The sequence below is a fragment of the Tupaia chinensis genome, unplaced genomic scaffold, assembly GCF_000334495.1.
Source record: "Tupaia chinensis unplaced genomic scaffold, TupChi_1.0 Scaffold000093_1, whole genome shotgun sequence".
NCBI classification, from domain to species: Eukaryota; Metazoa; Chordata; class Mammalia; order Scandentia; family Tupaiidae; genus Tupaia; species Tupaia belangeri.
In genome coordinates, this window is record NW_006159555.1 from 6,090,561 (window position 1) to 6,116,629 (window position 26,069).

General features: G+C 36.9%; 1 protein-coding gene and 1 pseudogene across 1 annotated transcript in view; both read right to left on the minus strand.

Moving 5' to 3' along the window:
- LOC102501333 (eukaryotic peptide chain release factor subunit 1-like) overlaps positions 1-17,035 on the minus strand; it is a 51,343-nt pseudogene extending 34,308 nt beyond the window's left edge.
- Positions 1-26,069, minus strand: part of LINGO2 (leucine rich repeat and Ig domain containing 2) — a 1,055,580-nt gene that overhangs the window by 918,074 nt on the left and 111,437 nt on the right. The gene's annotated exons all lie outside the window — the stretch shown is intronic.

Below are 26,069 nucleotides of genomic sequence, written 5' to 3' on the forward strand. Positions count from 1 at the left end.
AGTTTAGGGGTATTTTCTTTCACAGCAACAGATAACTGATAAAAGGATCCAATCACACAACCTAGGAAACAGGAACTAGATGCTAGTCTCTGGAAACATAGGGCAGAACTCCGCTTAGAAGTGGGTTATAGACAAGAATTTCAGGGATGAGGAGTAAGACAGAACATCTGTTTCTAGACCTTGGGTGAAAATTAGGAGCTTAGTCCTAGGAATCAAGGTATAGGACTAGTGGGCATATGATTAGAGCAAGCTTAAACATTGTGACCCGATTCTTGAAGAGTTAACTGGCCTCAGATGTGGAAGTAGGACATGCTGTTCTGAGGGACTAAAATTAAGCATGTCCTTTTATTGAGTTTTAAACCAGGGCATATGTGTCACTTCAAGATCCTAGTGTCAGAATGGCAAATGAATCACAACTTCAGGAAAACACTAATTTATTATCTGTGGTTGCTTGCGGTAATATGTTAAGAAAGACTATGAGGCAATATCTAGGTTCAACAGGAAAGATTTGGGCAACTGATTGATGATGTCTTATACCAGAGCAGAAAAACCTACTCAACATGCAGCAGGCATACCATGTACTTCCTAGCACTATGTGAAATGTGACTAATTGCAACATTGCAAATATGCCTTTTATCACAAGAGCCAGTGTAAAAAGTGCAAAATACCTGTACTGCTTTGCAGTATATCAGATGTTTACTGCAAAATTAACAAAAGGTTTAAAGTCAGAAGATTAGTGTTAAATTAATAGCCTGCACTGTTGATAACTTATAACCTTAAATGAAGAACTTGATCTTTTTCTTCTTCTGTAACAAAACTAAATACAATGTTCCAAGTGGGGTTGTTATGAGGGTAAATGAAAGAACCCATAAGAAAATGTAGACCTAAAAGGTTGCATACATATTGACAGTTATTAAAACTTATTTTATAAAGGCACATCTTTTTCCCATGGCTATAAGTTGTATGTCTTCTAACTTTTTCCCTCTCTATGCCTCATCTATCACAAGTGCTTTCTGATCTTCCATTGTAAAGCAAAAATCTTTTTTTTTCCTGTTTCTCCTTACTTGTATCTCCTCAGTTTCTTTCCTACTACCTAAAACTTATATGAGCAACTTCTAAAGTTAATGAAAAAAATCAAAACAAAACAAAACACATGTTGTAAAACTGTTTTAAACATTCTCTGGAATTTATTAGGTCATATCTTACTTCATTTTTAGCTGTGTATATAAACAAGCTTAGGCTAAAATTCTAGGAATATGTATTCATGTCAGTGTATAACCTTCTATTGTTAAGCTCTGTAGTTAAAAATTCCATATTTATCTATTAATTAGGAATATAAAAAAATTAATAAATCTAAAACAAACCAAACTATCTAGCAGATATCACATGGAATAGAGTAGCCATTTCTGAAAAGTCCTAGCAAAATCATAAATTTCTACAAAATTAATGTCAGATGTTCTCTCAAACTTATAAAGTTTAGGGGTATTTTCTTTCACAGCAACAGATAACTGATAAAAGGATCCAATCACACAACCTAGGAAACAGGAACTAGATGCTAGTCTCTGGAAACATAGGGCAGAACTCCGCTTAGAAGTGGGTTATAGACAAGAATTTCAGGGATGAGGAGTAAGACAGAACATCTGTTTCTAGACCTTGGGTGAAAATTAGGAGCTTAGTCCTAGGAATCAAGGTATAGGACTAGTGGGCATATGATTAGAGCAAGCTTAAACATTGTGACCCGATTCTTGAAGAGTTAACTGGCCTCAGATGTGGAAGTAGGACATGCTGTTCTGAGGGACTAAAATTAAGCATGTCCTTTTATTGAGTTTTAAACCAGGGCATATGTGTCACTTCAAGATCCTAGTGTCAGAATGGCAAATGAATCACAACTTCAGGAAAACACTAATTTATTATCTGTGGTTGCTTGCGGTAATATGTTAAGAAAGACTATGAGGCAATATCTAGGTTCAACAGGAAAGATTTGGGCAACTGATTGATGATGTCTTATACCAGAGCAGAAAAACCTACTCAACATGCAGCAGGCATACCATGTACTTCCTAGCACTATGTGAAATGTGACTAATTGCAACATTGCAAATATGCCTTTTATCACAAGAGCCAGTGTAAAAAGTGCAAAATACCTGTACTGCTTTGCAGTATATCAGATGTTTACTGCAAAATTAACAAAAGGTTTAAAGTCAGAAGATTAGTGTTAAATTAATAGCCTGCACTGTTGATAACTTATAACCTTAAATGAAGAACTTGATCTTTTTCTTCTTCTGTAACAAAACTAAATACAATGTTCCAAGTGGGGTTGTTATGAGGGTAAATGAAAGAACCCATAAGAAAATGTAGACCTAAAAGGTTGCATACATATTGACAGTTATTAAAACTTATTTTATAAAGGCACATCTTTTTCCCATGGCTATAAGTTGTATGTCTTCTAACTTTTTCCCTCTCTATGCCTCATCTATCACAAGTGCTTTCTGATCTTCCATTGTAAAGCAAAAATCTTTTTTTTTCCTGTTTCTCCTTACTTGTATCTCCTCAGTTTCTTTCCTACTACCTAAAACTTATATGAGCAACTTCTAAAGTTAATGAAAAAAATCAAAACAAAACAAAACACATGTTGTAAAAAAATGCATGGATTTCAAAAATATTTTTGCACTAAAAATTTATTTTAATATTTCCATGAATTTTCAAAAATTGTACCTATTTTTTATTTATTTAATAAGTGATAGGGAGAGAAAGAGAGAGGGAAGAAGAGAACGAGAAAGAGAGAGAGAAAGAGACAGTATTCCCGACAGGGTCTTGACGCCACCAGCTACCTGTGGCCTTCAACCAGCTCCAGATCATAGGCAAATATGTCCCAAACATACTCAGGGAAGTCTCTGGACCTGAACCAGGAACCTTCCCATGTTGTCAGCCTCACAAAGTATTGTGTTTTATCACTATGTCACCATCTAGTCCATCCACAAACTTCTTTATTTCTTTTTTCATAATAGCATACACATGGGCATGAGAATGAGCCAGAAAGAGAGTGAGTAACATTCTCTACAGAGAGCTCCGGGCCTCAGCCCTTCAGCTGCTTGTTTCAAGGTGACCAAGCCAGGGATTCTAATGGCATAATCATGTGAGATCTAGCTGGCCCATAGCACCACAAACTTTTTGAAGCCCCCTCCTATCTTCAAATGTGGTGCATTTTTTGAAATGACTGTGGTTATTATGGGAACCAGCAGTTAGCGTAATGGCTATGTCGCTGGACTGCCACGTAGTCAACCGCGGTTTGCGTCCCAGACCCGGTGGCTTAAAACTCATGCTGGGCGTGTGTGTGTGCGTGCCCAAGATCCCAAGAGGAGAATGGAGGAGAAGGAATTGTGGTGTCACCATCCCTCCTGGGGGGTGATTTCTCACTTTCTGTCTCTCTGTCTCTCTCTGTCTGTCGGGTGAGCACATGCACCTTATAGCGAAAATCTCTCCAAAAAGAAAAGAAATGTCTATGGTTATTACAATTGCAAAAAGCATTAGCTAGGAAGAAAAAGTCAGAATGAATGGTGGAGAAGAACTGGGTAAACAGTCTATAGACCAGGGCATGCCCAGAGAGCCGAATCAACTGTCTGGGTGGGCTGCTGAACTTGAGAAACCAAGTTGGAAGTCTGTTAGTCAGGAATTCAGGTCAGAGCCCAGCTAGCAGGAGCCAAACTGTGGAGACGTAAACAGGCGAGAGATCAAATCAAGCGGCTTCTATTGAATCCACACTGACATCAAGATCTTTCATCTGCAGGTCAGACTGGTAGCACAGTGGTTAAGTCCTGTGCAGAGGAAACCCAATCCCACATGGCCACCCACGGCTTGAGTCCCAGCCACAGTGGCTTGAAAAATAAACTAGGTGTACACATGAGAGCCCAGGATCCTGACAGATTCTGACAGACAGATTACTGGAAAAATAAAAATAAATAAATAAATAAATAAATAAAATTGTGGCATGACTGGCTCCCAATAAGGGTGCCTTTGCTTTCTCTTGTGATACTCTGTGTTTCTGTCTCTCAAGCGTGGATGCCCTCTGGTATTAAAAAACAAACAAACAAACAAAAAAAAACCTCCTTACCAAAGTTGCTATCCTGAGTCTCCTAATTTTAGTCAAAGTAGCTTTATATGTGTGTGTGTGTGTATGTGTGTGTGTGTGTGTGTGTGTGTGTGTGTGTGTGTGTGTGTGTATATATATATATATATATAAACTTACTAGAAGGAGTATGGGCTTGCCAGAGAATTGTCGAGTTGTCATAGAGAGACAGAGAGATATAGAAGGAGAGCAGGAACAAGCCCCCACTGGAGCATGGCCACACCACAATCTCTTCTCCTCCATAGTTCTCCATCCTGTTGGGAAGTGATGCGTACACGCACACACAATGGCACATTTTTTAAACTGCTGGGTCCAGGGTTGAACCACATTAAGGCATGTGGGATCTGACTCCCTTAACCAGAATTCTGCAGGCCCAGCTGTTTATCTAATTTTTATATTGGGATTTTCATGTATGCATTCTTTTAAGGAAGGGTAATTTGTTATTAAAACTTTGAAAGTCACCATTCTATGGTAATCTTTCTATGTAATAAGATAGGAATCCTTGCTATTTCCTGAGTAGATACTACACTCTTCTATCTCCACTTCTATTTTTTTAAAAAAAAAACTATTTATTTAAATTTATTATTCACTTCTTTTCTTTTCTTTTTTCTATAGAGCACATCCATTCACCAGAGAGAGGCGGAGAAAGAGAGGGTGAGAGAGAGAAAGGTAGAGATCAAGCTGCCAGGTCCAGGACTCAAACTGTGGTTAGCCATGTGGGAGTCCAGAGCCTTAACTCCCATGCCACCTGCTAGCTCTTCCACTTTACTTCTTATGGCCTTCATTCAGGAATAACACTTGGAAAAACCTCTTTCTTCCTCCTTATATTGTGCTCAGCATCATGCATTTAATAACTATCACACATATTGCCAGGTGTCTTTGATAAGTGCAGATGCCTTATTTCTTTACATTGGATCATAAGTGAATTCCCAAAGGATGCCAGGAATGGTTTGCGTACTTTAAATCTATCTTGCTGCATTTTACCTGTATTAGAGGCCCCTTAATAGTTTTAAGAAAATACAAGTTGATGGATAACATAATTAGGTCATTCGACCATTTTTCTTTCTTTCTTTTTTTATTTTTTAAACTATAAATGGATTCTATTGATTTTGGAAGAAAGCAAAGAATAGCTGGGGAAAAAATTAAAAGCACATTAATTTTCATCATGCACAAAACACCCAAATGTATTCTTTCTCTAATCACAAAGCAAGCTTCAAATCTCAAAGGATAATTCTGTAATATTATATGTTGGGTTTAAAAAATATTTTTCATTACTTGAATGATTTCAAGATACAGTTTTAAAAGCTGCTATCTTCCCATTCACAGAAGATTTCTACCACCTATTCCATCTCTTAGACAAAGTAAATCCTTTTTGGTTTCACAATGCCAAAGATTTAATTTTTTTTTCCTTTTCTGAGTTCAACTGAAGAGATATTGTTTTATCCAAACTGGGTGAAAGTTCTAGTTAATTAAATATAGGAAGTCAAAGTAATAAGAGATAATACACAGAAATTAGTTCTACCCAATGATTATATTTGAATACACATTGTAGAAGAGCTGAGTCTCAGCAGGTAAAAGAGAATAGAAACAATGTAGTCTCTGAGGAAGAGGGACGAGAAAGAAAACTCTACTGTGAAAAATTTATATGACTTCAGCTGAATCGGAGAAGTATTCTAATCTTTCAGCTTATGTCCAATGGTCTAGGGTCATAGTTGAAACAGAATTAGGTTACTATTACCTATCTAGTTTGTTTGTTTGTTGTTTATTTAGTTAGTTATTTAGCCATAGGGTGCATGCTTACCAGAAAGCCAGTGACAGTGAAAGGAAAAGTGACAAATCACCCCCTGGGAGGGATGGCTATGTTGCAATCACTTCTCCTCCATTCTCCACCTGGGATTTTGGACATGCACACACATAGGCCCAGCATGATTTTCAAGCCACCAGGTCCGGGACTCAAACTGTAGTCAGTCATGTGGGAGTCTAGCATTTAATCATCACTCTACCTGCTGGCCCCTAGACTATATTTCTTGATTCACCTGTTGCTAATCTTTTGACTTCTCATTATCCAAATTAATGTATCCATTCTATGCAATATTTAGTTTTGCCTTCCAGTTTGCTGGTGACAGATATAAAGGTGGCATAGAAACACTAACATGTCTAATTCAACATGGGTAGATCGATATTTAAGAAATAACGAAAATAACATAAGGCCTCACATGGCCAGGAAGAAGATAGGAGAAAAATCTCTGAGAAGAGCAGTGAAAAGCAGTGGCCACACACACTCTTCCTCATAGTCATCACCCCTCTGCTCCACAAAGCCAGGCATTTCTTAGGTCCTTTCTAGAAGCTGGAAGTGGGGCTCTACAGAACTCAGAAGAAAAATATTGCAGAAAGAGCACCACAGGCCTGCCTACATTCCCAGCCTTATTAAATGTGCTCCACCACAAGGAGATTTGGGTTTGGGTTATCCCTGGCTATGTCAATGATAATAAAATTGGTCAGACAACCATCTCAATGCTCGTAGTAAACATTTGCCCCCATATTCAGGGACATAAAGAAATGAGGCAGGCTAAAAAATGTATCAGCAACTAAACCTAACAGTACCCTAACAAAGTCTGTTAATGTAACTGATTCTCCCTTTTATTTCTTTTCATTAGGATTAAAATGGTTGAGGGGAAAATCCAGGACAGGTCATAAGCAGAAGCCCAATATATAATTGACAGTGCTGCATGATTTGAGGGTGCAATGTACTAATGGGTTGATCATGGGAGTTGACTAGAAGCAATGAAAATCTGATTGCTCCAACACACTTTTTCTCCACTGAAACTTTTCTGATATCCAATTTCAAGGTCACATAGATGCTACGGTTATTTTTGGGATGAAATATATTAAAGTAATGTCCCAGTGTCTGGTTATAACTCAAATGGATATAAACCACTGCCAATAGTCAATTCTAATGACAGAACATTAACACTTCTTAAAAACAACTCACTAAAACTGTAAAAATGAGTTTTTTTTGATAATATTGAGAAAAATGTCAAGTGAGTTTTCTAGATCAATTCCACAGAATCCTAGAGTAGAATTAAACTTGAAGACCATCTTCTAAAGCAGAAATATCTTCAAAATATTCATGAGAGGCAATCACTTGAGGTCTTCTTAACTGTAATTAGGGATAGTGAGAGCATTAATTTGTGAGAGCTCCATTTATTTACTTTTCTTAATACGTATCTTAAATGGACTCTTTGACCTCCTATCAATAGTTTCTAGTTGCAACCAATATTTAATTTACTCTTCTAAGAATTCATTTATGTTCACAGCGAGATACTTACTAGCTATTATACAATATTATACAAACCTTGGACAAGTTACTTGAGCTCTCTATGCTTTAGTTTCCTCATCTTTAAAATGGAGGTAATAATTGTATCTACATAGGAATGTTGTTGGAAAGACTAAATGAATAAATAAATAAATGTATATGTACAATATTCATTGTGTATGGCAATACACACACCCATACACAAAGACAAAGTATTTAGGTATATTTAGTGAATATCTGGAGAAGTAACCACAATCATAACTGTTGTCTTTGGGAAATCAAGCCAGAAATACTGGATGTTGCATTTTGTACTTCTCTACTATACGAAGCTATGAAAATAAATATATACATATATATAATATGTAAAAATTAAAATATAAATATAAATAAGGCATGTCTGTGTGTCTATAGGCACACATATATGTGATATATATTTATATAAGTGTGTGTGTGTGTGTATATACATGTATATATAATGGTTAAAACATAAAGAAAATAGTCTAGCTGTATTAATGGAAGTAAAAGTTACATTAGTGTCTGTGTGCTTGAAATTTAACTAGACTAGGTGATAGTTCCTTCTTTCATGCCATTGACAGTCCAGTTAAGTGTATTTCTTCTCAGAATAATGCTATTAAAAACATAAATTAGGGACCAGCAAGTGGTGTAATGGTTACACAGCTTGACTCCCAGGTAGTCAATGGTGGTTCGAGTCCTGGACCCAGTGGCTTAAAAAAGCATAAAATAAAAAAAAACAGATGATGAGGCCAAGTACTGGCTCACTGGTAATGTAACTTGACCCATAGTAGAAAGGTACTGCGTTTGCAGCCCAGAGCTTCCCTAACTCCGTTGAGCATGTAAACCTATCCCTATAATCTTGGCCCACTAATACTCACTCAGGGTGGATCGTGCCATATTGGGGATGCCTCCCTTCATTTCTCTCTTCTTCTCTCTTAAGTTCCCTTTCTGTCTCTCTTCCCATGGAAGAAAAAAATAAAAATACTAAAGATTTCAAAGATAATTATATTAAAATTTATTATTAAAATATTTTAAACACATTGTCATATACTCATGTGTGTTCTAGCAGTGGTACAATAACACCAAAATTACTTTAAAGATAGTGATTAGCTTATATACATTTTAAACATTTAAAGCGACTACAATCTGATATGAAAATACCTGTGATTTCTGTTAGTCACAAAGTCACAAAACGTAAGTCACTAAACTTAGCGATTAACTTTGATAGGAACGGAGACAGTGGAGCATTTTTCCCCCGACATTCCTACCAACCTCTGTGTTGATCAGATCCCTACACCAAGAATCGCCATGACTGACTAAAGCCCTCCAATTCTTTAGTATATTATTCAGAAATAATCTGGAGGAAGATATGGAGCAGCACAAGTGGTTTGGAAATCATGTCAAATGAGGATGTTTAACACACAGAGGAAGGGAGACTAAAAACTGCCTTCAAATAATAATACAGAAGTTCTGCCATCGCCCAGGTATTGTTTTCAACCTCTGTGTGTTTACCTGCATGCCACAGGCCAGGACTTCTTCCCCACTTCTTTAATCCTCCAGCTGCTACAAGGAACCTCATGTATATTGTAACTGGAGTAGTTGACCAGCTAGGCCTTTTCTCTTATTTTATCAATTAATTTCAATATATAACTATTACGTTTCTACTTTGGATGCTAATGGGACTAGGAGCTATCAAAAACTAAGATGAGGGGCCGGCAAGTGGCGTGGTGGTTAAAGGTGCTGGACTCCCACATGGGCGACCACGGTTCAAGTCTCAGACCTGGTGACTTGCTTTCTCACTTCCTCTCTCTCTCTCTGTCTCTCTCTGATCAAACTGAAAAATAATAATGATAATAATAATGAATAAAGTTAAATAAAATAATTCTTAAAAAAACTAATATGAGAAGAGAGAGAAAGACTCAGAGAAAGAGAAAGAAAGAGAGAGAGAGAGAGAGATCAGATATGAAAGATATATATTTGGCCTTTGCTTTACTCTCCAGCAGATAATTACATTTGTGAAATGGGATGGGAAAAGCAAAGTATTTGATTTATCAAATAATGATTTATTTATACACTGCCTTTTTCCATATAGATAAAATCAAGGAGTCAGGAAAGTGTATATACACACACACACACACACACATATGTATGTTACACGTATAAAGATTAATATTGTATAAAATACAAATCATTGGGTACAAAGATTCAGAACCAAATCTAATTAAACACAGCCTAACAACTGGATAAATTCTTGGAAATCAGGACTATCCCATTAAATTCAGGATAAAAATCTCTATTGCTATTATAAAGATAAAAACAGTGCTGCAAACCCACAGATGAGAGAAGGACAAATTTGGTCTGGAACAGATGAGAGAAGGGACATTGTACTAGGCCTTTAGGGATGAATAACATTTTAACAAATGAATATGAAAGGAAATGGTTGACTTTCTGGCTAATGAAAGACTAGTCAGGCCGTCATGGGAGTTTATTAGGACAAGGAGGAGAGTCTGGTATGACTACAGCAGTGGATGAGAGGTAGGGAGACAAGACAGGGGTGAATAATAGAGGATACAACTGTAGAAATTGATTGGTGGCAGATTGTGGATGATTTGTAATTACCTACTAAGAAGTATGGGTTTTATCTGAGAGCAAATGGGAGTCACAGAAGGCTTTGAACACAAGAATCGAAATGAACAGAATTGCTTTATGAAGAGAATTCTGGCCATTCAGTGAAGTACAGGGTAAACAGACATAAAGCTTAGAAGCAGACAGATCTATAAGAAGCCAATATGACGGCCCAGGTAAGAGAACTTAAATTCCTAAAAGGAGACAATGAACTAAAGGCATGTTAGTAATAGCGTGGTTGGCTTTATAATAGATTTGTAATTTATAATTCTATGTCATCCTGAGGCTTTATATCTTCCCTGCTCCTTACTTTCCACGCCGTTTATATCATATACCCCTTCCTCTTGCCCCGACACCCACATACATACACACACAGAGCACACATGCATGGGCACTCACACACATGTGCATACTCTATACAGTGTGGAGAACGAGGACCAGCAGCACTGGCCTAACATGAGATGGACAGACATGGCCCTATCTCCGGCACAGTTCTTTCTCATGAAAGGAGAAGTGCTGGGTTTCTTTTGCTATGTGAAGGATTCCACAAACTACACAGTCACACCTTCTGCAATCACATAAAAAAAATAAAATAAACACTGAACTGGCTTCATGATTTAACGCAACACAAACATAGGAATATGACATGTGCATGATACATTTTCTTCTTGTGTTAATTTTCAGTTTTCTATTAAATTCATATATATATATGAATATAGCATGATGCTAGACTGTATACAGTAAGGCTCTGGGTTCATGTCCCAAGTCTACCTGAACATCAAAGCCTATCTGAGAGCATGCATGTGATCCTGGCAGGGCTGGGAAGGAGAATCACACCACAAAAAATCGAGGATGGCCCCAACCCTCTTTCTGGGAATAAGTATGTTAAAAAAAAAATACCAAAAACATGGGACCAGCAAATGGCATATTGATTATGCCTCTGGACTCCTACATAGTTCATTGAGGTTTGAGTCCTGGACACGGCAGCTTAAAACTCACTCCGGGTGCGTGTGCGTGCGAGCCCAAAATCCCAAGAGGAGAATGGAGAAGGGACTGTGCTGTGGTCATCCCCCTGGGGGATGACTTCTTGCTTTCTGTCTCTTTATCTCTCTCTGTTTCTCCAGTGACTGCACATGATCTACAGCAAAAATCTCTCTCTTAGGAAAAAAAAAAAAAAACTGAGCCAGGAAACGAATCTTTTAAAAAATCATATTGTGTCTGTAATAGTCAGGACATTTAAGTACATATATTTTGTGAAAGTTTAGAGAGTCTGTTACTATGGTAGTTTATTGTGAATTTCCACAGAGAGATACTAGAAAGATTTAAATGTTGCTATGTATCTGTTTTAGAACAATATACAGAACTTCTTATAGTAAAATTCTATTGTGCTTCCAAGTGTGTTAAACCAATTTTTCATGTTTGTAAACTTAACCTTTTTTTTTTGGAGAGGTTTTTGCTATCGAACTTGTGCGCTCAAAAGAAAGACAGAGAAGGACCAGCAGTTAGCATAATGGCTATGTCGCTGGACTCCCATGTAGTCTACCATGGTTCAAGTCCTAGACCCAGTGGTTTAAACTCCTGCCCGGTGCATGTGCGTGTGTGCCCAAGCTCCCAAGAAGAGAATGGAGGAGAAGGGATTATGGTGTGGTCATCTCCCCTGGGGGGTGATTTCTCGCTTTCTGTCTCTCTGTCTCTGTCTTTCTTTTGAGCGCACAAGTTCGATAGCAAAAACCTCTCCAAAAAAAAAAAAAAAAGAAAGAAAGAGAGACAGAATGCTAGAAATCCCCCCCAGGGGGGATGACCATGCTGGAATCCATTCTCTTCTAGTCTCCTCTTAGGATCTTGGGCACACATGCACATGGGCCTGACAGGAGTTTAAGCCACCAGGTCCAGGACTCAAACTGTGGTCGACTACATGGGAATCCAGCAACATAGCCATGACAACAACTTAATCCTAATAAAACTCATTCTAAGTATTTTGAAAAGAAATTTGCCCAACAAATATAAACAGTCCTTGGAACTAAAGACACTGCTTAGATTAAGCATACAAAGTGATCTTAAAAAGATTGGGGGTGGCAGGTAGCATGGTGGTTAGGGATGCTGAACTCTCACATGGCTGACCGCGGTTTAAGTCCTAGACCTGGCAGCTTACTTTCTCACTTTCCCTTTCTCCCTCTCTCTCTCTGTCCCTCTCTAATCAAATTAAAAAGAAAGAAAGAAGAAAGAAAGAAAGGAAGATAAAAAGGAAGAAAGATAAATAAAATAATTCTTTTAAAAAAATGATTCATTGGAAGATGTGCGGTATACTGGCCTCCATACTGACTTCATTCCTTTTACTTTGTACAATAACTGATTTGTAGGTTTTAATCTTTTGTAATGAAGTAAACTGACCCAAGAGCTATTGAATTGACAGAAAATTCAAGAACATTGAACTTTACATCTACTTCATTTTGGGGAAATTTGGAGAATTTAGTCCAGCATAGGAAAATTACTGGACTTCAGTTATTTCATGCTGGCAGTAATCATAGGAAGAGAGAAGAAATTCTGTTTAATATTGTTGTTTTATCCACAATATCTAGAATGGTCTCTAAGAAATATATACTGATTTGTTGTTGTTGTTGTAAATGAACACACCAACAAGGTAAAGCATAGCTGAAGAAGGTTTGAAGTTTTAGAGTAAAGACTTAAGGTAAAATAGCAGAAGTAAGTCTGGGCCTTAGATCTTCTTTCTATGAAAACGGAAGTGTTGAGAACAGGTAGAAGACCACACCTGCTAGGTGTGAGTTGAAATCTCTGGGGTCATGAACTCAACAAAGGTACTAAATATTTGGATAGAGAAGTAGACTCAAGAAATAAGTAATTATTGATATATAAATCACTATTGATTTTGTACATATGTGTGTATATATATACATATAGGTATATAAATCTGTCCTAAAACAAAAAATCATGTATAGGAATCACTAATGTTTGGTGTGGGGCTTTTCTAAAAAATTTCTCCTGAGCAAGCAATGTTAGTGAAAATTAATAGTACATACTACACAAAACATTAATATGCTTATGTTTCCAGATATAAGATGCTTGTTGCCTGATTTATTAGTTATCAAAATATTGATGAGGCTTCCACTGGTTCACTTAATCAAGCTATCCTCTTTTCCAGTGAGTTGATAATTAGTCAAATTCAATTTTCTTATCAGAAAGGACTTCAGAAATCCATTTGTATAATCAAAAAGTGACAAATGAATAAGCATTTTATATCCTATTAACTCTGAGAAACAATATGTACTTAACTACTTAAGGCCTTAATTTCTATGGTAATGAAGGTGAGAGCCAGCTGTTAAACTGAACAACTAATGGTCTATTTTCCCTGTCTAGTTCACTATTACTTTCTTTTCTGTTCAGAATGTCCTTTTCTTGGCCCTTCCCATCTCTCCTTTCCTTTTCCTTTCCAAAAGGCTAAAATCCTAATATCTCAAGGCCCACTCAAATGCTATCAAAGCCTATGAAGACTGTCTGGCTTATAAGAGTCACATTTTCTGCTATCAACTTTCTTCATTATCTTTCTAACTCTACCTTTTTTATTGCATCTTCCCACTTTTTGCCTTAAACTATTTGTAACTCTTTTGCCTAATAACAGCTGTAGATATTTTGGATAACAGAGAACAATTCTTTTTTATTTTTTTTTGTTTTTCTTAGAACGTAATATAGGGATGCTCAAAAATAGTTGTAGAATGAAAAGTATTCTGAATTAAGGAGATGTAGTCTGTATAATAGGAGATAACTTAAATTTTTTAAGTCATGGTAGCAACAACCAAAACTACAAAGTGAGTATGAAACTCTCAAACTAAAAGACAGTCTCGAGAAGAAATTACAAGCTTGTGGTAAGAGTTTTGTATATGTAAATTCTCATAGTTTAAACCTTATTTTAGTTTTATATTTAATAACAACTTTAACAAAATTTTTCTCAGTTCTTATTTTATATAAGTATTTTAGGATGTGTCCACAAAAGAAACAAGATGAAAATTCTCACCCTTTTAAGTGAATGGATTCTAACTCATAGTAGTTTCATTTAACATGCATGGAAAAGCAATTTACCCTAACTTAGGAAACTTTGTGTCATCTTATAGGTTAGTCCTAAAAGACTAGAACTCCATTTTGTATTTTATGTTATTTCTTTTTATTTTGTTTTATTTTTGGAGGGAGAGTCTGCCTTATTTTGATTTTTTTTAGATTTTTTAAAAAATTGTATTTCAGTTTCTTGTATACATTCAATCACGTTATTTAGCTTATAAAGTGAATATCCCCACATGTGTACATTTCTCACCAGTTCTCCACTTAATACAATTGTGTTTTTGAGTGTAGTCTTGAAGTATTAGGTTAGGCTTTATAAGTATATTCCTATGTTCTCTTCTGTGTTTATCTTCTTTGCTCAAATCAAAAGCTAGGACATAAAAGGAAGCTTCCTTCAAAGACTGAATATTAGACAGTCACATATCTAAATGCATAGGGCTTTGAGTCTGCCAAGAACACAATCCGCTATCTGAAACACAATTTGATTCTTGGCTAATATTTCATAGTTTCCAGTGTACCCTCCAAGAACAGGGCAGTTTCCCTAAATATAGCAAAGTAACTATTAGAGATGTTAGGAAAAATGGGGAGTGCCCGAGCTTATAGAGCCAACTTACCTCAATGCTGAAAACAGAGTGGAAGTAGCATGCTTTGGTTCTATAGAACATCTGTCTTCAGTCATAGTGTCAGAGAAGAATGAGATGAGAAAACCAAGATCTGAAGGTATGAATTGCTATTAGCCCCATGAACAGAAGGGACAGATGAGGGAGAATTAGGGGTTATTTCCAGAAAAAATGATCTTTTCTTTTTCTTCCTTTTTAAATTTTTTTTTTTTAGAGGTTTTTGCTATAGGGAATGTGCACGTGCCAGAAAGACAGACAGAGAGACAGAAAGTGAGAAATCACCCCCCAAGGGGGATGGCCACACTGCAATCCCTTCTCCTCCATTCTCCTCTCAGGATCTTGGGCACGCACGCACAGGCGCCCAGCATGAGTTTAAGCCACTGGGTCTGGGACTCCAACGGTGGTCGACTACATGGGAGCCCAGCGACATAGCCATTACACTAATGGCTGGTCCCCAGAAAAAATATCTTTTAAAACTGACTGAACCAAGAATTCAAATCCCGGTCACCATCTGAGATCTGGCATCTGTGGGGTGTTACATTAGCACTGCACCATGAGCTGACCTTAGTTTTAAATTCAGAAGTACTAGAATCCCCTATAAATACAGTTCACTGTTGGAAGAAGAACGAAGGAACACATTTCTAAAAAATCACTTCTGAAGGAGAAGTAAAATTAAGTTAAAAAATAATGTGAGGATTATCGATTACTTTAAGTCAGAGTCATTCATGTGTGCTCCAAAGACCCTGAAGGTCCATGGGTCAAAACTAGTTTTATAATATGTTCAGACACTATTTGCTTTTTCACTCTTATTTTGTTACAAATATACAGTGAGATTCTGCAAAAGCTACATGAGGGACCAGCAGTTAGCATAATGGCTATGTCGCTGGACTCTCACATAGTCGACCGCAGTTCGTGTGCCGGACCTGGTAGCTTAAAATTCACACCAGGCACATGTGCCCAAGATCCCGAGAGGAGAATGGAGGAGAAGGGATTGTGGTGTGGCCATCCCCCCGGGGGGTGATTTCTCACTTTCTATCTCTCTGTCTCTCTCTGTCTGTCTGGCGAGCGCACGCGCCCTATAGCAAAAATAAATAAATAAATAAATAAATAAATAAATAAATAAATAAAGCTACATGATATGTGATGTCACAATAGACTGAAGGCAGAGATATGTCATCAGGTAAGATATTAATGAGATTGACAAATAAAATAAAATAAGACAAAACACTGTCATTCTTTTCATTATGTTTTGCTTTAGAAAATCAATTAAGTTGGGACCAGCAGATCGTATAATGGTTATGTCACTGGACTCTCAGGTAACTAACTGCAGTTTGAATACTGGACCTAGCGACTTAAAGCTCACACCAGGCACGAGTGCATGCCAAAAATCCCAAGAGGAGACTTAGAGGAGCAGGGATTAAGTCCTATTAGTTTCTTCTCTTGAATAAATTTCACATTGGAGAGAACTTCAGTAGATAACTTGGTTTTTTGGTTGAATCCATTTTCACCACCATACGATACATCAACTAATTTTAAAACTTTCAGTTGCAACCTCTAATCAAACATATCAAATTGACTTAGCTCTGTTTTAAAGTCAGCTGATCCAGCTAAAACAAGACCAGTCACATTCACTTTGTCCCCAGAAATAAAAAGCTGCACGGCAGCCTCTGCTACTTTCAGAACACAGTCATGTCACTTTTCCATCCTTAAACAGGCAAAATGCAAGGCTGATTGACCTCCAGTACTGTGCTTCTTCAGGAGGTCCACAGTGAATTTGTGAAGGACTTCTCTTGTGTTTCCTTGGAGTGTACCAAAAAGAGCACCACTACCATCTGGTACAATTAAGCCAAAATTGCTCTCATCTGAAAGTAGTGCGGTAAGCACCTCTGTATGGAATTTGTTGTCACACAAATACAATGACATATTAATTGATTTGAAAGGTTCGAAGTCAATATTGACTTCCTTTTCCTATCCTTCTCCTGTTATAATTGTTCCACAGTAAACAACCAGACCATTTGGAGATACTTTGTTATAAAGTTTGAGTTTTTGTCCTGCAGATGTAATGGCTCCCAGGACTGAAAGGTGTTATACTTGAGACTTAGTGTTAGATGTAGTTCGGAATTTATCAGCTAACATTTTCACCGCTTATGAAATCTGGACTTTGGGAGGAACATTCAATGATATCATGCTGGTGCCACTGCTGGGCTGCCTCCCACTCTTAATGAACTTCTTGATCTTCCAGATCTCCATGTTTCTATAGGCAGCACTGGGTTGATGGCCATCTTCTCACTGCCTCCTCCCTAAGTGTTCAGTCCTAGGCATTGGCTGTGGCTGATCCTCCCCAGCAACAGCTCTGGAAGCAGTGGAGTCACACTCTCCAGACAGCTGCATGTGTTGCAATCCACTCACATGGGGTGTGTGATATCACTTCTCTTTTCTTAGACAGAGATTTATGCTTTAAGGAGCGTGTGCTCCCTGGAGAGACAGAGAGAGACAGAAAGAGAGAAATCACCTCTCAAGGGGATGGTCACACTGCAACCCCTTCTCCTCTATTCTTCTCTTGGGATCTTGGACATGTACGCAAATGCACCCAGTGTTTTAAACCACTGGTAGGGGACTAGAGCAAGGTTCTAGCTTGGAGTTCAGCGACATAACCATCATGCCATCTGCTGACCTCACAATAAATATTTAAAGAGAAAACAAAACAAATATTCTCCAAACTCATCTCAGGTTCGTTTATTTATTTATTTATATATATATTTTTTACCTTTTTCCTATCAAGAAAAACTTTTGGACCAGCAGGTGGCATAGTGGTTAAGGTGCTAGATTCCTGCATGGCCAATCCCAGTTTGAGTCCTAGACCTGGCAGTGTGAAACTCAAGCATATGGGAGAGGAGAATGGAGAAGAAATTGTGGCATGGCCATCCTCCCCAGGAGGTGGTGGTTGCTCACGTTCTTTCTCTCTTTCTCTACCTCTCCAGTGAGTGTATACACCATGTGCAAAAATCTCTCTCTAAAGAAAAATAATAATAATAAACGGCATTTTATTTCACAAAACCTTTGCTTAGCCATTTTATGAAAAAATGTTTTTTAAGACATAAAAATGGCTTAAAAAGGTTCTTCCCTTATTATAAGGGAAATGCAAATCAAAAACACAATGAAGGGGACCAGCAGTTGGTGTAATGGCTATGTTGCTGGACTCTCATGTAGTCGACCGCGGTTCAAGTCCCAGACCCAGTAGCTTAAACTCACGCTGGGCATGTGTGCATGTGTGCCCAAGATCCTGAGAGGAGAATGGAGGAGAAAGGATTGTGGCATGGCCATACCTCTGGGGGGGGGTGTCTATCTCTGTCTTTCTGGCAAGCGCACACACCCTATAGCAAAAACCTCTCAAAAAATAAAAAATAAAACAAAACAAACAAAAAACACAATGAAGTATCACCTAATCTCAGTCAGAATGCCTGTTATCCAAAAAATAAAACAAAAAAGAAATCCTGGCAGGTTGTGCAGAAAACAGAACCCTTGTACACTACTGGTGGGAATAAGAAATAGGTCAGCCATTGTGGAAAATAATATAGAGGCTCCACAGAATTTTATTTATTTATTTATTTATTTGGAGAGGTTTTCACTATAGGCGCATGTGCTCGCCAGACAGACAGAGAGAGACATAGAGACAGAAAGCGAGAAATCACCCCCCAGGGGGGATGGTCATGCCGCAATCCCTTCTCCTTCATTCTCCTCTCGGGATCTTGGGCACACACGCACATGCGCACACAGTGAGTTTAAGCCACCGGGTCCAGGACGCGAACTGCGGTCGACTACGTGGGAGTCCAGCGACATAGCCATTATGCTAACTGCTGGTTCCCTCCACAAAATTTTATAGAGCTACTATATCACCCAGTAATCCCACTCCTGGATACTTATTCAAAGGACAGGAACTCACTCCGTTGGAGATACACTTGCATATCCATGTTTACTGCAGCATTATTCATAATAGCTAAGATATGGAATCAACTTAAGTCCCCAATGAACTGATGAGTAGGTTAAGAAAATGTGGTACATATAAACAACAGTACACTATTCAACCATAGTGAACAGTGAGATCCTGTCATTCCATACAAAGTGGATAAATCTAAAAGATTTAATGCTCAGTGAAATAAACCAGACTATGAAAAGACAATTATGGTAGGTCACCAGTTGACATATATTGAATGTCTGCACTCTTTTCTTATTAGATATTGTATATATGATTAACAACACTTTTTTTTTCTTTTTCATTTTGAGAGTTTTTTTTTTTTAATGTTTTTTTTTGAGAATTTTTAGAGATAGAAACTTTCAAAAACATAGACATAGAGAGGACAACTGCAGGTAACAGAAACTGCTTGAGGGATGAAGGATTAGGTAGGAAGGGGCTCACAAAAAAAAATTAACAGACAAAATAATGCAAATAAACAAGGAAAATAGGTTATGGAATAGTATACTACACAGAGTTTTTAAAAGAGTGTTGTTGGGACCAGCAGTTAGCATAATGGCTATGTTGCTGAACTATCATGTAGTAGACCGCGGTTCGAGTCCCGGACCCGGTAGCTTAAACTCACGCCAGGCGTGTGTGCGTGTGTGCCCAAGATCCCGAGAGGAGAATGGAGGAGAAGGGATTGCAGTGTAGCCATCCCTCCTGGGGGATAATTTCTCCCTTTCTATCTCTGTCTGTCTCTCTCTGTCTTTCTGGAAGCGCACGTGCCCTATAGCAAAAGAAAAAAAACTCTCAAAAAAAATAAAAGTGTTGTCAATCATAAATACAATATCTAAAACAAAAAAAAAACTAGTAAAACAAAAATCTAAGATGTACAACAAAATGCAATGTTCTTTGTTGAAAATTATGAATATGGTAATATCCTTGATTTGATTACTACACACTGTATGCATGCTTTGAAAATCATATTGTTCTGCACAAAGATATACAACAATTAAATGTAAATAATAAATTAGACAATAAAAATTTTAAAAGTCCTAAGATTCCCCTCGAAAAATTATTTCCCTGACTTACTTTATAACCTCCAAATGTTTACTCTTTTATGGCACTACTTAACACAATCCTGTAATTATTTATCATTTCTTTGATTAAAGTCTCTATCCTCCAGTAAAATATGAATCAACCAATGCTAGAAATCAAAGACTCACATACATATGTATATGGGGAAGGTAAACATATCTAGCACCTAGTTTTCATGACTGGATATTCAATAGGAGTTCAGAAATTATTTAAAGAGTGGATGAAGAAAAGATTGGCTCTTTTATTTATAGTTTGGTTGTATTAATAGGCAATGTTTCTGGGCCTCAAATTTCCTTACCTGTAAAATTGGGAAAATATTAGTTACTTTATACTCCTTTATTCATTCTATAAATATATGGAGAGAATATACATTGTTCAAGACATTGTCCTAGACACTGAGAATTTTTTTAAAAATTAACACATATACACAATTCCTGCCTTTAGGGATTTACATTCTAGTGGGGAAAACAAAGCAAACAAGCAAAGAAGTAAAGTATATGATATATTAGAAGGTGACAAGGACAATGAGAATGATAAAGAGACAAATAAGGACAGAAAGAGCTGGGATTGGGTGGGTTGCGAATTACAATTTTAAACTGGACACTCAGAAGAGGCAAAAAAAAAAAAAAGATGGTATTTAATCAATTGGTAGAGTTACTGTGTATTTAAAGTTAAGGGGATTCAATGAGAATTGAAGTAAAGTGCATGGCAAGGAATAGCCACTCAATAACTAGACAAACAGTAGTACTTAGTCTACTTGGTCTGCGAGCTGAAAAAGTAAAGACAGTACATTAGTTGTTTCAAAGCTGAGGGGGTGAACAACCCTTCCTCACTTAGATAATCCCTTTTAAAAATGAGGCTTTAGGGTAGTACAGTGTTCTACTGAACCAAGAGTCTTAGGGCTGTGGTATGCTAAAACATTTCAAACTTCTCATGCTATTGTAGGATTCTACTCTTGTAGGTAATCCCCGAAAGGACGAAAACTAAAGCTAAACTAGGTCGTTTCAGGTATTTCCTAATTTCCTGGGAAGAAAACAGTTATAGAAAAAAAAAATGTCTGTGCGATAGCCAAAACAAAAATCAAAACCAAAACCAAATCCAAACCTCTATTTCTGTTAACTCTGCAGTACCTAAAGGCTGTCCATGTCTCCTATTTGGAACAGATTAATAACACCACTTCTGATAAAGATGACTAGATATTCTGAACAATTTTACCACTTATTCCTCACAATAATTATATAGTTATCTCCCTACTCACAGGAGGAAAAGAAGGCTGGGAAATGTATGTGTGTAACACTATGTAGTGGATAGATCTCTGTGTCTACAAATGCTGTGCCACAAGTCTTCTCCATTACTTCCCATTCCTGAACACCTACTAAAAATAAAAAGACAGGCGTGCGATGTCACCTTTCTGTAGGTGGATACCCAGTTTTTCCAGCACTTTTTGTTAAACAGGTTTTCTTTTCCCCACTGGATTGGCTGGTGTCTTTTGTCAAAAATCAGTTGACTATGCTTTAGGGTTTATTTCTGGGGTCTTTATTCTATTCCATTGTTCCACATGCCTGTTTTTGTGCCAGTACCATGCTGTTTTGATGATCACAGCTCTGAATATATCTGGGGGTCAGAGAGTGAGATGCTTCCTAGTTTACTCTTCTTGAGCAGAATTGCTTTGGAGATATAGGGTTACTTATGATTCCAGAGAAATTCTATAATTGTTTTTTTCTAAATCTGTGAAGAATGTCTCTGATCATTTGATTGGGATTGCCTTAAATATGTAGATTAATTAAGGTAAAATTGATGTTTTGATTATATTCATCCTTCTAATCTAGGAACATGGAATGTTTTTCCACTTTTTTTGTGTGTCATTCTCAATTTCTTTTTTTAGATTTTTTCAGTTTTCCTAGTAGAGGTCTTTGACTCCTTTGTTAGTTTATTCCTAGATATCTTATACTTTTAAAATAAAATCACCTCAAAATGGATCAAAGATCTAAACTTAAGATCTTTACTTTTTTTTTTTTTGAGAGTTTTTTGCAATAGGGCATGTGTGCTCATCAGACAGAGAGACAGAGAGACAATAAGCGAGAAATCACCCCCCAGGGGGGATGGCCATGCTGCAATCCCTTCTCCTCCGTTCTCCTCTTGGGATCTTGGACACACAGGCACACACACCCAGTGTGTTTTTAAGCCGCCAGGTCCGGAACGCGAACTACATGGAAGTCCAGCAACGTAGCCATTACGCTAACTGCTGGCCCCTAAACTTAAGATCTTAAACTATAAAACTACTGGTGGAAAACAAAAGAGAAAGTCGAAGAGACACAAGAGTAGGCAAAGACTTCTTAAACAAGACCCCCTAAGTACAGGCAATAATCCAAAAAACAGACCAGTGAGGTTACATCAAAATTAAAAAGCTGCACAGCAAAAGAAATAATAATTAGAGCGAATCAACAACCCTCAAAATGAAGAATATATTTGCAAACTATGCCTTTAATAGGGACTTAAAACCAAAATATACAAGAAACTGAAACGTCTCACCTGAAAAAAATCATCAACCCAATTAAAAGATGGACTAATGAGCTGAACAGACAACTCTCTAAAGAAGACATACGAATGGCCAAAGAGCACATGAAACAATGCTCAGCATCTCACATCCTTTATCAAATGGGATATGCAAATCAAAGCCACAGTGAGATACTACCTGGTCCCAGTCAGAATGCCTAAGATTTAAAAAGTAAATAAATAAGTAAAAATAAATAAATACATAAAATAGAAAGAATGATAAGTACTGGTGGGGCTATGGTGAAAAGGGAACTCTCCTACACTGTTGCTGGGAATGTAAATTTGTATAGCCACTGTAGAGAACAATCAGGAGGTTTCTCAAAGACCTACAAATAGAACTTTCTCATGATCCAGCAATTCCACTCCTGGGTATCTAACTAAAGGATAGAAATTGCTCATTAGAAAGACACTTGCACACCCATGTTTACTGTTCCACTATTCACAATTGCTAAGACATCGAACCAACCAAAATGCCCATGAACAGATGAATGAATTGAAAAGTGTGGAACATAAACACTACAGAATACTACTCAACCATAAATATGAGACTCTTACATTTTATAGAAAGTGGACAAATATGAAACCTTTACTGCTAAGTGAAATAAAACAGATTATAAAAGAGAGGCATTGTATGTTTCCACTCAATATTTACTAAATGTCAGCACTCTATGTCAAACACTGAAAAACTGGAAGGTATAAAAGCATGCGGAGTAATTGTGATACGGGTGACAGTGTGGGAGGAGGGATCTAAGGTAAGAAATCTGTTTATAATGTGTATGATAGTGGCTCTGACTGAAACTACATACAGTGTATTCACAATGGGAAAATTCATTTGGTATCCTGTAATGATACACCATGATTGAATGTAAAATAAATTAATACATTTGTATTTTAAAAAAATGAAGAAAGACATCAAAGACATAATTGCTAGAAATGAGTGGAAATTGTCTCGCCTTCTCCAGGACTGGGCACAGGAATGAGATCTTCAAGTGAAGGAGAAATAAAATGTTAATTGTGTAAAGGTAAATGATCTAAAGTACCCATGGAACGTAAGTTCATTGGCTATTCTTCACAACTTCTGTGACATGCCAGGGAAACTTATAGGAAAGCTAAGAATAAATCCTTTGGAATAGTCATATACCATCAGATCATCTGGTTATTTATTCTCCCTCTTCTAAATTAACATAAAAGATTTTATACTTATATGTGTTTCCTCTAGTTGAGAATATCATCTCTGAGCTTCAGTAAGTGTTCTTCTGAAATCCTGAACACCAATCCCATATCTGTGAAGGTATCTGATTTATGTCTATAAAGATATTCTGAGCTGAGATAGGGAATAATTATGGAGAAGAATCTGTTATTGACTTCTAGCTGTGGGGGAGTCATATTTCTCAGATATGTGACAATTAGAGGACAGAAATGAATATTTTGCTGTTTTTAATAAGGTCCAATGCCTTATTTAAAAAAAAAAACAACAAACAGACATAAGTGCTAGTATAAAACTGAACTATGGCAGCAGGTAGACAAATTCTGATTAAGGCTACTGTGCAGCAGCTACTCCAAGCCCTATGGTTATCTTTAGAGATTAAGACACATGGCACCTTAAAATAAGATAGCAGTAAGTTCTTCACACTCAAAGCTCAGGAAATGATGTCAAATTATAAGAAGTCATCAATATTTGATCTTTCTGACTTACAAAAATGATAATAATACAGTGCAACCTCAAAAACAAAGGTATATTTTTAAAGTATGTTATTTCCTATGATTCTGACTTTATATGCATATGTCTACATATTTTTAGAAAATTGACTCAATTTCCTGTTTTATATGTTTCCTCTACAGAAAATGTTAATGATCACATGACCCCAGGTCACAGAAATAAGTAGTCATCAGACTTAAAATAATGACAAAGTAGGGGAAGATGGGTGCCACCACAAAAGGTGGTGTGGTGGTTAAGGTGTTAGATCCCATGAGGACAAGTCTGTGGTTTGAGTCCCGGACCTGCAATTTTGAAAAACATGCCAGGTGCTTGTGCATTCATGCCCAAAATCCTAAGAGGAGAATGAATGGAGGAGAAGGGACTGTGGTGTGGTCATTTCTCTTCAGGGTTGATTCCTCAATTTCTCTCTCTCTGTCTCTCTAGTGAATGCATATTCACTAGAATATGCATAAAGAAAATCCAAACAAATAATGAGAGAAAGAGTGACAAAGAAGATTCACAAAAAGTATGCATGAGTCAGAGAGTGTCAAAGAGAGAAAGAAAAATGAACAGAATCCATAGAATGGAGGTAGGGGGGATTACGGAAGAGAGGGAGAGAATAGAAGGATCTTTGCTCTGGAAAATTTCCTTTTGCATGCTGAACTTTAATGTCTCACTAAATGTTGCTGTTAGCACTGTTATTGTTGTGATTGCTCTTGTTGTCAATATATTTGACTATTTAAGATAAATAATCATTTTTGGCTTCTGTTCACTGGGTATAATATGTAAAGGGAAGCATAGAATAGTATTGTTTATATATATATATATACTAAACTAGAATATATTAAACAGAAAAAATTTAAAAAATAGTGAAATCAGAAAGATCTGGGTTCATATTCTTGGCTCTACTTCTTACTTGGTAGGATTTCTTCTTTGAATCTTAGTCCCTTTCTCTTTAAAATGAAGTTACCCTGGATCCACCATGCATGCCTTATGATAAAATAGTAGTAAGCACTATGTATATGCTGTGATATTAACACCTTAGATTTACAAAGAATAGCTTCTTACAAAAGAAAAAGGCAAAAGAATAATCAGTATGAGAACAGTGATAATGTTAGGTTACTGACTTAGCAATGCTTTTTAAGTTTGGGATAATAAGAGTATATTCCAAGTATAATGGAAATGCATGCATTTACAAAAATACTAATTTAAATATCCAGTACTTACATATATTTAAAAATTAAAAATCTTGAAACATTATATTTTTATGTTCTATTTTGAATTATTTTTAATTACTTCCCTTCCCAAGTATCTTCTGGGAAAACTTTATTACTTCCCAGGAATTAGTGCTCTTGAGCTACATTTCCAAAACCAAAATTTCTGTGTGGCACAGAACATCTACTACTTAGTTTGTGAATTTTTTCGAAACAAATAAAGTGGACTCCTGGTTCTATATGTTTAACTCACAGCTTCCACTTAGGGAGTGACCCTAAAGTTCTAAGACATGTAGTCACTTTGCTGAAGCATGGATTATTATTGCAAGTACTTGAAGGCTGATAAGAAGAATGAATCATTGAATTTGTAAGAGAGTCTAGCAGAGGGACTAGAAGACACATCTCAACACACTTTTATTATTCTCTCTTCATTATCATTTATTCACTTTATAGAGAAAATCATATGCTAAATAGGTATTCATGAATCAGGATTGACAAGTTCCCTGGAGGTATCATTCACAAACGGTGAGGGTTTACTCTACTTCAAATAGTTATGAATATTTGAAATCCCTTGCCTCAGACAGGTCAGAACAATGCATTATACGTCTTTAATGTACTCTTTAAGCACAGAGTGTAATCATTTATAGTAGAAAAGAATGTATCCTTCATGAAAAAGATGTACTTGACAGTGTGATGTGTCCAGATGCTCTTGAACTGGGGGTTGAAGGATAGTTATTGTTGTAATACACTACTGAACATTTTTTGACATAAAAGATT